Genomic DNA, 9,352 nt, shown 5'->3' on the forward strand with positions numbered 1-9,352 from the left:
GAAAGTATCAAGTTAGCAGAAAGTTTATAGTGGATTTCCTTAAAGAATGATCTCTGATCTTATTATTTTCATTGACTACCTTAAATTAGGAATGATCAACTGAGGACACAAAGCTGGGCTGCTGCCTGCATAAAGTGGAATATTGTACAACAGGCATGAGAGTCATTTTACATGATGAGCTTGACTCAGTACCCTGGAATTCTGCCTAGGAACAAACCCAGGAAAAGTTCTTCAGTATGGTATTTTCACTATAAAGACAAAACAAGTGGTCAAGTTTGCCAGTTGTCCTGCAGGCACAGAAGTCAAATATATCAAATAAAATCTCTATATTAAAATGCCACAATACAAACGCCATGTAGCCAGTTCCAAGGGAAGGCAAAAAAACCCAAACCAAACCAAACCAAACCAAAAAAACCCAACCAAAAAAAACCCAACCGAAAACAGACAAACAAAAACAAACAGATTTTTGCTTATTTAATGAGAGACAGTCATAATGTGAGCTAACTTCCACAAACACAACAACCAAAATCCTCCAGAATCTTCCGCTAAAAAACAAAAAGATAAAATTTTTATTTTTAGATGATATTCAAGAGTGCCACACAAGTCTTGTGCATCCATTCCTCCATCAATTTCCCAGGCATTACCTGTAAACTGGAGATTAACCTACAAGATCAATAGAAACAATATAATGAGACACTAAGTCCATTTCCTCTGTTTTTCTGTAAAAATACTTCAGAATTTGGTCTGTTGCTCCCAGAGCTGTCAAATGAAGCCAGTGCAGGACAGTGAGTCAGAAGTGCTGTACAAATTCTGGAAGGCTTACCTGAGCTAACACACTGTGATGTGCTGGAGGTAACCTAATTCCAGAGACAACTCTGTTTCATGAGCCTAGCTAGCTCACCTGCAGTGCCCTGCTCTGTATCGTGCATGTGTGCCAGTTCACATCCATAGTTGTACAAAGTGCAGAGATTTCCAAACAAATCTGGACATGCCAGGAAATTCAGGGGAAGCCCGTGGCTTGTATGGAAGTGATGACACCCTTTTGTAAAAAAGCCTTTTGACACCCTTGTCATGCAATACCACTATGATAGTGCAAAGGTCAAGGTCACAAGCTAGGAATGAAGAAGTTTTGCTGTCAGTATCCATAAAAAAGGGGGTCAGTTGGGTGTTTCAGTCAATCCTTAAGGCTTTTGAGATGCTGAGAGCAGGTAGCTTTAATACAAAAATAAATTCATTAAAAATCAAAATATTAGTTTCTTTATATCTAGGAGGTATAGGAAGGTATTAATGCCACCATAAGAGGCACTGGTAACATCCCATCTGCATCACTGCTTCCTTCTAACCAAGCAGATTAAGAGATTTACTGGAAGTGGAGGTAAAAGGAGGGTTAGAAGAGTGGTTAGGGAAATGTGCCCTTCTCTACAACAGGTACAGCACAGCTGGTTTGGCTGAACTCGGGCTGAGCAGTAAACTGAAAAACTCAAGGGACGACAGACGGGAACGGACTTTATACTGGGTGAGAGAAATGCTCTTTAAACTGCAGGCAAAGACCTTGCAGACTGTGAGAGGTTCAGCTGGTCATGATACATATGATCTGAAATCTTTAACCATGCAGAGGAACGAAAAAACATGCAGGCTGATGGTGGGGGTAGCTTCAAGATGGAGTCCAGTGTCTCTGCATGTTAAATTGAAGAATGCGACACGGCTGCCTGCGATAGAGAGGATCAGGCCCCACAGCAGAGGAGGTCTTCTCTAGCCCTGCCCACTTTGTCAAGGACAAAGCTGGCTATGAAAGCTCTGATTTTCAAAACACATATCAAATTTACCCATTTGTCACCGGCCAGTTTATCACCACCCGCTATCTTATATTCAATAGTGTTACACAAGAGTGTAAATTAATGGGGAGTGCAATACTTCTAATTATTACAGTTGGGGAGCAAATGGGGCCATGCATATGCAAATATCTAATTAGTCACATTGTGGTTGTCTGTCTGTGGAAATACCCTGTGTGACTATGAAATCATACTGCCTGCTTTGGCTTATACAATGATGTGTGTTGCTGCGACTCTTGCATAAGGAGAATTAGTCCTTCTGTTTTAATAATACTGCACCATTCTGCTCAATTCTGAGCCCTTAATCTTGCATCACAGTGAAACACAGCAACAGCAACACATAATTGTCTGTTCTTCCAATTTTCTATTTTGTAAAATGCTAGTTCCTGACCTCTACTGAATGTGTACAGTGGCCTACCTTGACACAATATTAGATTAATCTTAACTGAAAAGAGTTTCAGTGCAGCTGTAATAGAAAAAAGAATATGACTTCACCTACCCATGAGTTTCAGGTTTTGGTCTTCTTTTCTCAGAAGAATGTTATCGTCTCGCTATGACACATTTGTAGTTTCACAAGTTCTGTTTGTTTTAGCCTGAGATGACCTGGCTTTATTAGCTCCTTCCAGTTTTGGTGGGGTCCCGAGAGCCTCCTTAGTGTTATTGCAAAAGGAAATCCCCATAAACCACATAAATGCCTAAAAAAGCTGATGGCAAAACTGAGCAGATCTCTGTTCGGGCAGGCAGCGTCCTCCCCTTGCGCAGCACTGCCACGGGTGTCGATCGCAGCCCTGCAAAGAGACAGAGGACGGCACAGCAGCTCGCAGCTTCTGCGTGCTCTCCATCACTGAAAGGACACCCTCACTCAGAGCACCTTTCCTGTATTTGCTCAATATTTAAGGGACCTTATTGCTGGGATTTCCAGGGCAACATCATCCCTGTGGTGCTTCTGTAATTTATGGATAAAGGGTGACAAACAGAAGTGTTGGAGGACTGGGCACGATACGGGGTTGTGCTCGCTAAGGCTGGGATTTACTTTACTTGCCTTTCTGCTCAATTTGTAGGGATAACTGGTTTCTGAATTACCACTACTTTGTTTTGAGGAGCGTCAGAAATGGATTGATAAAAAATGTGTTTCTGTGATTTTATAAATACCTCTACCTCTTCTCCAGAATATGATAATTCCTTACCTTACTGCTTATACACAGCAATTCAGATCCCTACTAATTACTGCCTAATTTTATGATTAATTTCACCTCCTTCCCCCTCTCCCAAAATGCAGACATGTATATTCTTATGTACATACGCATACCTCATCAAAATTATTTCAGCATAAGCGTGAATACCACGAACCAAAAGTTTGGCATCCCTGCTACAGTGAAAGATGACTGCCACCTATGGGTAAGAGGCCATGTTAACATATTTAGATAAATTTTTAATATTATTCTTTTTAGTTAATTCAATTTGTAATTCTCTACCAGAATAGCATCCTGATTCATTTGCTTATATTTTGTCAACATCAATCACTGAAAATCATCCTCTGAAATTTAGGTATTAAATTAACCCTTACGAAGTAGTTTCAGCTTTACAACGAATAAAAAAATGGAGTACAACATTCTTAATTTTCTTATTCTGAATAAATACTACACAGAAGTACTCTAATTCCCTATGCAAAGAAAAAGACTCATTGCTACAGAGCTAGGTACAGCATCTTAGATAAAGCTGTATATAATGACGACTATAATTTTAAAGTTTAGCTGTCTCAAGCTTTTAATATTTTGCTTGCTGCTTTCTTTTACTAAATACATACAAATAGCTTAGCTGTGCAGTTCCATGAAAAATGTGTGTATAATCAGTATGTCATAGTAATTTTCTTTCAAAATTTTTCGTTTTTCATAGTACAATGAAAGCTTAGTGGGGAAGGGAGGCAGTAGAAAAAAATTATGTCCCGATTACGTAAGCCTCAATTTTTCTGATAATCAATCTGCGCAGCATTTACCTGGAAAACTCAAAAGAAAGTACAGACTGGAAAGCCAAACTTATCATATCAAATACACTTTTTTCTGATTTAGTTTTCAGGTGCTTAAAAGCAAACAGCCTGAAAATTCTGTAAACCCGACTACCAAAGAAAAAACCCACTCGATTACGGCTAGTATACTGTGGTAAGCTGCATTAAAATGGACATTATGATCTCTTTCTGAGAAATACCACACGTAAAAATTGCTGGAAGTATAGCAAATTAATGCAGGTATTTCAGTTGGGGAAAAATTATTTTTCCTCCAGTAAACAGAAGCTAATTGTAGCCATTATATTTCTCCATTTTGGGTCTGGGAGACAGCATTTCTGAAGGAAGAGAGACGGAACTTAACAAAAGAGAAAATTATATTAAAAGAGAGAGCAACTAATACAAACTATGAATACATTCAATTCTGATTTTTTAAAAAATCTCCCTTTTAAAGTAATCGTAGTCTCAGGCCTTCTCATTCGTATTGTACTTTGCTAAATATGATAGTTGGCCGATCTAAAAAACCCTGAATCAATATTACACTAGTGCTTACCTCCTCCATTTTCACTAAATGAAACTAACACTAAAACTACATTATAAACTTGCAAAATACCGTAAAAGTGGTCAGTAAATGTCGCTCAGATATCTGAGGTTCACACATCACCATTTCATGCTTGCTTTCCAATGGTGTCGGTACCCTTTACAATCTACATAATTCAGATGCCTCTGGTAAAATCTTTGTGCTTCATGGATAAAACCATCTTCTAGGTAAAGTCACTGCTCCACAGTAATACATTAGTGATGTATTTTCCTGACGTATTTTAGGCCAAAAATAGCATTCTTCAATTTACTTCCTTGTGTCCACTTTGGCTACCGAATCCAACTATCACCGATCCATAACATTTCCCTGTATTTTCGAATCACGGTTTAAATTTAAATCTCCTTTGATGGGAACTTCATATCAGACAGAAATTACTCCTTAGCACGTTTGATGAATCCAGCTTAAAATAAAACACCAGAACTGCATGAACATCTATGACAAATGACTTGTTTCAGTCATCTTGCTCTTTCTTATTTAATCTCCCACTGGAGTACAATTTCGTAGGTACACTATTTTACAGTGCAGACCTACTCCCACCAACCTACTGCTTGCAAAAGTAATTGAAAAAAAATGTTTTCCATGTGTCATACCAAAATCTGAACAATCATAGTTGAACTTTTCAAAATAATTAGAAGTAGGCAAATGGAAATAAACAAATAAGCCAGTACCTCAAATTTACAAAAGCAACAAAAAGGTAAAGAAATGTAGAAATGCCATAAAACGTTGTTAAACTAACAGATCTGCTAAGGGAATATGAAATAAACCTCCTTTCTTGGTGACACATCACTCAGATATTACTTGCATATTTTACAAGTGAAAAGGGAGAGAAAAAAATTTAAGTATTATCAGTATGACAAATTCTGAGATATGCCTATTTCAGTCTCTTTAAAACCGAGGCCATCTTAAAGGATGGGGTACTCGAAAATATCTACATGACACTGGAAAACCTAGACAGGTTTTTCCTGATTTTTTTGCCGCCAATAATGTCTATGTTTTACAGAGGGAAAACTGAATTCCAGAAATCAGGCAGCTTTCCTAATTGTCTGAAGTGCTTGTTGTTAATTTTATACCTTTACAAAACGACAAGTAAAATTCCACTTTCCAAGTAAAGAAATATAGGACGTCGTATCATAGCTTTAAAAAATGATTCTTTCTGTTCTAGATAGATGCCTCATCAATTTCACTTGAATGCTGCTTATATGTATAACACAGATTTTACTTTAAATAATAGTACTTAATGTCCATACGGATTTTTTTGTTACCTAATATCTTTGCTAGATTGCTCATGGATTTTTCACCGTGCTATGTATTTTTTCAGTACTTAGTTATATGCCTGCATTCTCCTACAGACGTTCAAAATATTACTGCAATTCTGGTCCTATTTCACTGTTTTGACATTGAAGTGCATTCAGATACTCATAATGTGCTTGTAGAGGGTAACTCAACAAAAAACTGATCACTTTCTGATGTACTGGAATGACTGGGACTATTCTAATGAGGGAAAACTGTCTGTTCATAATAATTTACTTTTTAGCTGAGAAAGAGAACAACACACCTGGAATCACGTTACTGAAAATTTCAGAAATGCAAGGAGCTTCACAAAAAGTCTGCAGTTACCTTGTTTTTAAGTAACCATGCAGAGCTGCAGCTATTAGCAGTAGCAAGGACTTGCATAACAAGGACTTGAAGGAAGGCTTAGTACTCTCCATGCCGGAGTGATTTAAAGAGAATGAAGGCACGTATTTCTTTATGATGCATTATGTAACAACAGAGATGGCAATGTGAGGCATTCAAAAAACTACAGGACTCACATTTGATCTCATTCTTGTTATTTATCAAACAATACTTAATAGTGCTTCTAGCATAAGGCTTATGAAACACCCAAGCATAGGAATCTTACCGGTACCAAATTAGTTTGAAATGTTTGGATGACGTATCTATGTTTTGTACATCTTTAGGAAAATATGATAGGCCCTATAATTCATCTGCTTCAAACTTCTGCAATACATGCAATCTCAGATAAAATAAAATTGTCAAAATCGGTGATAGCTGGACCTTCTGGTTCACATTAGTGTGAAGAGAAAACTGCTGTTGAGCTGACACATTGATAGATTACGAGTTCTGCTGAAGAATAGCTAAAAATGGTGATTCAATCTTGTTGCTACTATATAAGAAGAATAACAGAAGTGGTGATGATACTCATGATATCATGTCTTTTATCAAAACCCTAAAGGGTATTGGTGCAGTGAACACATTCCTTCCAGAGAGCTTAAAAAAAATACCTGTGTAAGTAATGAAACTAAATAAGCCTATTAAAAAAAACAGAACCAGTTTGTGCCCTTAATTTATTTAAACATTGATATAAATAACAGATTGCAAAAAGACTTTTTTCCTTGGGGGGGGGGGGGCCCTCTCTGTTTCTCTCTCTGTCTCTCTTTTTTTTTTTTTTTTTTTTTTTTTTTTAACAGTAGAGATGCTGGTCTTGTAATGACGAAATGGAGAGCTAGGAGGATTATGAAACACAAGTAACATGAAGGGCAAATCTGACTGAAAGAGAGAGAGAATATTATTCTGATTATTTAAAACTTCACTGGTTTCTTTACTAACTTAAATCAATACAGCTCCCCTGAAATCTATCTGGTGATACAGATGCATCCAAGATGCATGTAAGATAATATGGATCATCATCTTCTGTTAGGACAGTAAATAAAAACACTTGTATATTCATCTTTTCTAAATAGCTCCCTAATCTTTAGATATGCAAAAGAAAACTTTTAAAAGAGGCACCTAAAGTACTTCTGCTATTCTATTCCTGGTCCTCTGTTATCTGAAACTTGTGTGATTGTTAATGCTGAAGCCAGGTTTAAACACTGACTTCTGTCCCTCAGTGCTTCATACTTCCCTGTGCTGCTGCAAATCACCATGGAAGGCTCAAGATGGAGGGAACGGGGCCTGGGTGGCTTGTGCCTTCCTCCCACAAAGATCACCGAATGCTCCCGGCGCTCACTTCCAACACATCCAAGGAGTTCTGCAACAACAGAAGGGGAAACAAGGCTTCACAGTCCTCATCTTTCACTTGGAGGAATAACAGGTAAGGAGAAAGAGGAAACAGAAACATGGGGGAGGACGGGGGTAACGATTTCATTTTAGAGGCTCCCCTTTTCCAAAGGGAAAGAAACCTTGACACAAACTTCATCATATCACAGAGATGTAGATAGGGAGGCACATCAGATTTCTGATAACTTGGTGGGTTTGTTTCAGGGAAAGATTAAGCATTCATTTGATTTTTAGTCTTACTTTTACCGGGGCCTCTACAGCAAGAATTTGCAGCTTCTGCTGCAATAATTAACGTTTCATGTTTTATAGGAATTCCTGATTACATAAAAAAAACCCTCTCCAACAAAACTGTGACTTAAGCTGCGTTCTTAATTTGATGATGAATGGGGAAGAAAATCAGCAAGGCAGAAAGTTTATCCCCCTACTCTAAAACGTAGGGAGAACCAGAAACCTAAATCAAATTAGAAAAACAAAAAGGTCTCAGCCCTGGTCTGTGTTTTTCCTACAGTTCTTACACATGCATTTGCCTTTCGAGTATGCAGGCCGACATCTTTAGGATATTCAGGCAACGCATTAATACTGTAGATACAGGAAAGAAATAAGTCAGAAATATTTGTAGGATGTGAAGCAGTAAACAGTAACCAGGAAGAAATGTTTTACGTAATGCTATCATGGCTTGACAGCAAAGTAGATTTATACCATGTCCTTTCAAGCTGGTAAGCTTGGTAACGAGTGAAATGGGTTAAATTTTCTGAGTTTGGAATGCAACTGATTTATGTTTGTGCCACAATGCTACGCAGCTCTGAAATGTACGAGCTCCTGCGGATGAAAGTCTGCTTTTAGGACAGGTCCCGCAGTGACAGGCTGCGGCACGGCAGGAGAAGCCCAGGTAATTCTGGCGGGGCAGCGGCTGGCGGTGCGGGAGCAGCAGGTACCCAGCATCCAGCCAGCCCGCCTTACGTAAGGACTTCATTTTCGCCCGCCTGCATCTCGCCGCCGCGCCAGGCACGGGAGAGGAGGCTATTCCATCTCCCCGCGCAGCCCCATCCCCTGTGCCAGGCCCAATGACCGCATCCTAGCATGTTTTAATTTTTTAATTTTTTTTTTTTTCTCTCTCTCTCTCCTCTCCAAACAGCACATCTACACAGTGGCGTTTACCTATTCGCTCGCGCCGTGGCTGCCACGCACCCTATGTGGGCGGCCGGCTGGCACAGCCCGCGGTGACCGGAGCGATGCCGAGGAGGAAACTCCCGGTCCCTCTTCGGGCGAGGGGCGCGCTGCGGGCCGGCTCCGGGCGGGCAGCTCTCCCTCCTCGGCGGCGGCGGGGATGCTCCGCTCTGCGGCCAGCAGCGTCCATTGCAGCTCGGCGGGTCCGCGGCCGGGGTCCAGGGGCTCCGGCGGCCAGGAGGGACACCCGGCCCCCGCTCCCCTAAACACCGCCGGCCAGGTGCGTTTATTTCTCATCCCGTCCTCTTCCCACAAATCCACCGTCTGCGGCCGCCGAGCCCCAGCAGCAGCCCGGCCGGCCCCCGAGCCACCACCGATCGCTCTCCCCTCTCGCTCTCGCTCCCTTTCTCTCTCTCTCTCTCTCTCTCGTTTCAAGCTCTCCCCGAGGAGGGAACAGCACGGCGGGGCCGCTCGTCCTGCATCATTTCACCGCCCGGGAGACGCCGCCGCCGGAGCGCTTAAAACAAAGCGGAGAACAGCCACTTTCCGCACTGTTCCCTTCCCTCCCCGTGCCGAGTAACGCGGCTGGCTAGGGGAGCTCGCCTAGCACGGATGAAAAACGAGGGGGGGGCGAAGGCAGCAGAACCCACCCACCCGGCCCGGAGCCCCCCGGCTGCTCCCCGTTCCCGGCGC

At 41.0% G+C, this 9,352-nt stretch overlaps 1 long non-coding RNA gene across 2 annotated transcripts; it reads right to left on the bottom strand.

The window, feature by feature from the left end:
- Positions 1 to 476: 476 nt before the first annotated feature.
- LOC306798607 lies at positions 477 to 9,306 on the bottom strand. 2 transcript variants are annotated; one of them, XR_013773407.1, is made up of 3 exons: positions 8,651 to 9,306; positions 3,142 to 7,463; positions 477 to 2,620 (listed from the first exon to the last, which is right to left on the bottom strand). It is a non-coding gene; the product is annotated as an uncharacterized lncRNA (long non-coding RNA). The 2 variants fall into 2 exon arrangements; XR_013773408.1 differs by having other exon boundaries at positions 477 to 663; positions 2,332 to 7,463.
- Positions 9,307 to 9,352: the final 46 nt, after the last annotated feature.

This window comes from Erithacus rubecula (genome assembly GCF_903797595.1).
Source record: "Erithacus rubecula genome assembly, chromosome: 2".
NCBI classification, from domain to species: domain Eukaryota; kingdom Metazoa; phylum Chordata; class Aves; order Passeriformes; family Muscicapidae; genus Erithacus; species Erithacus rubecula.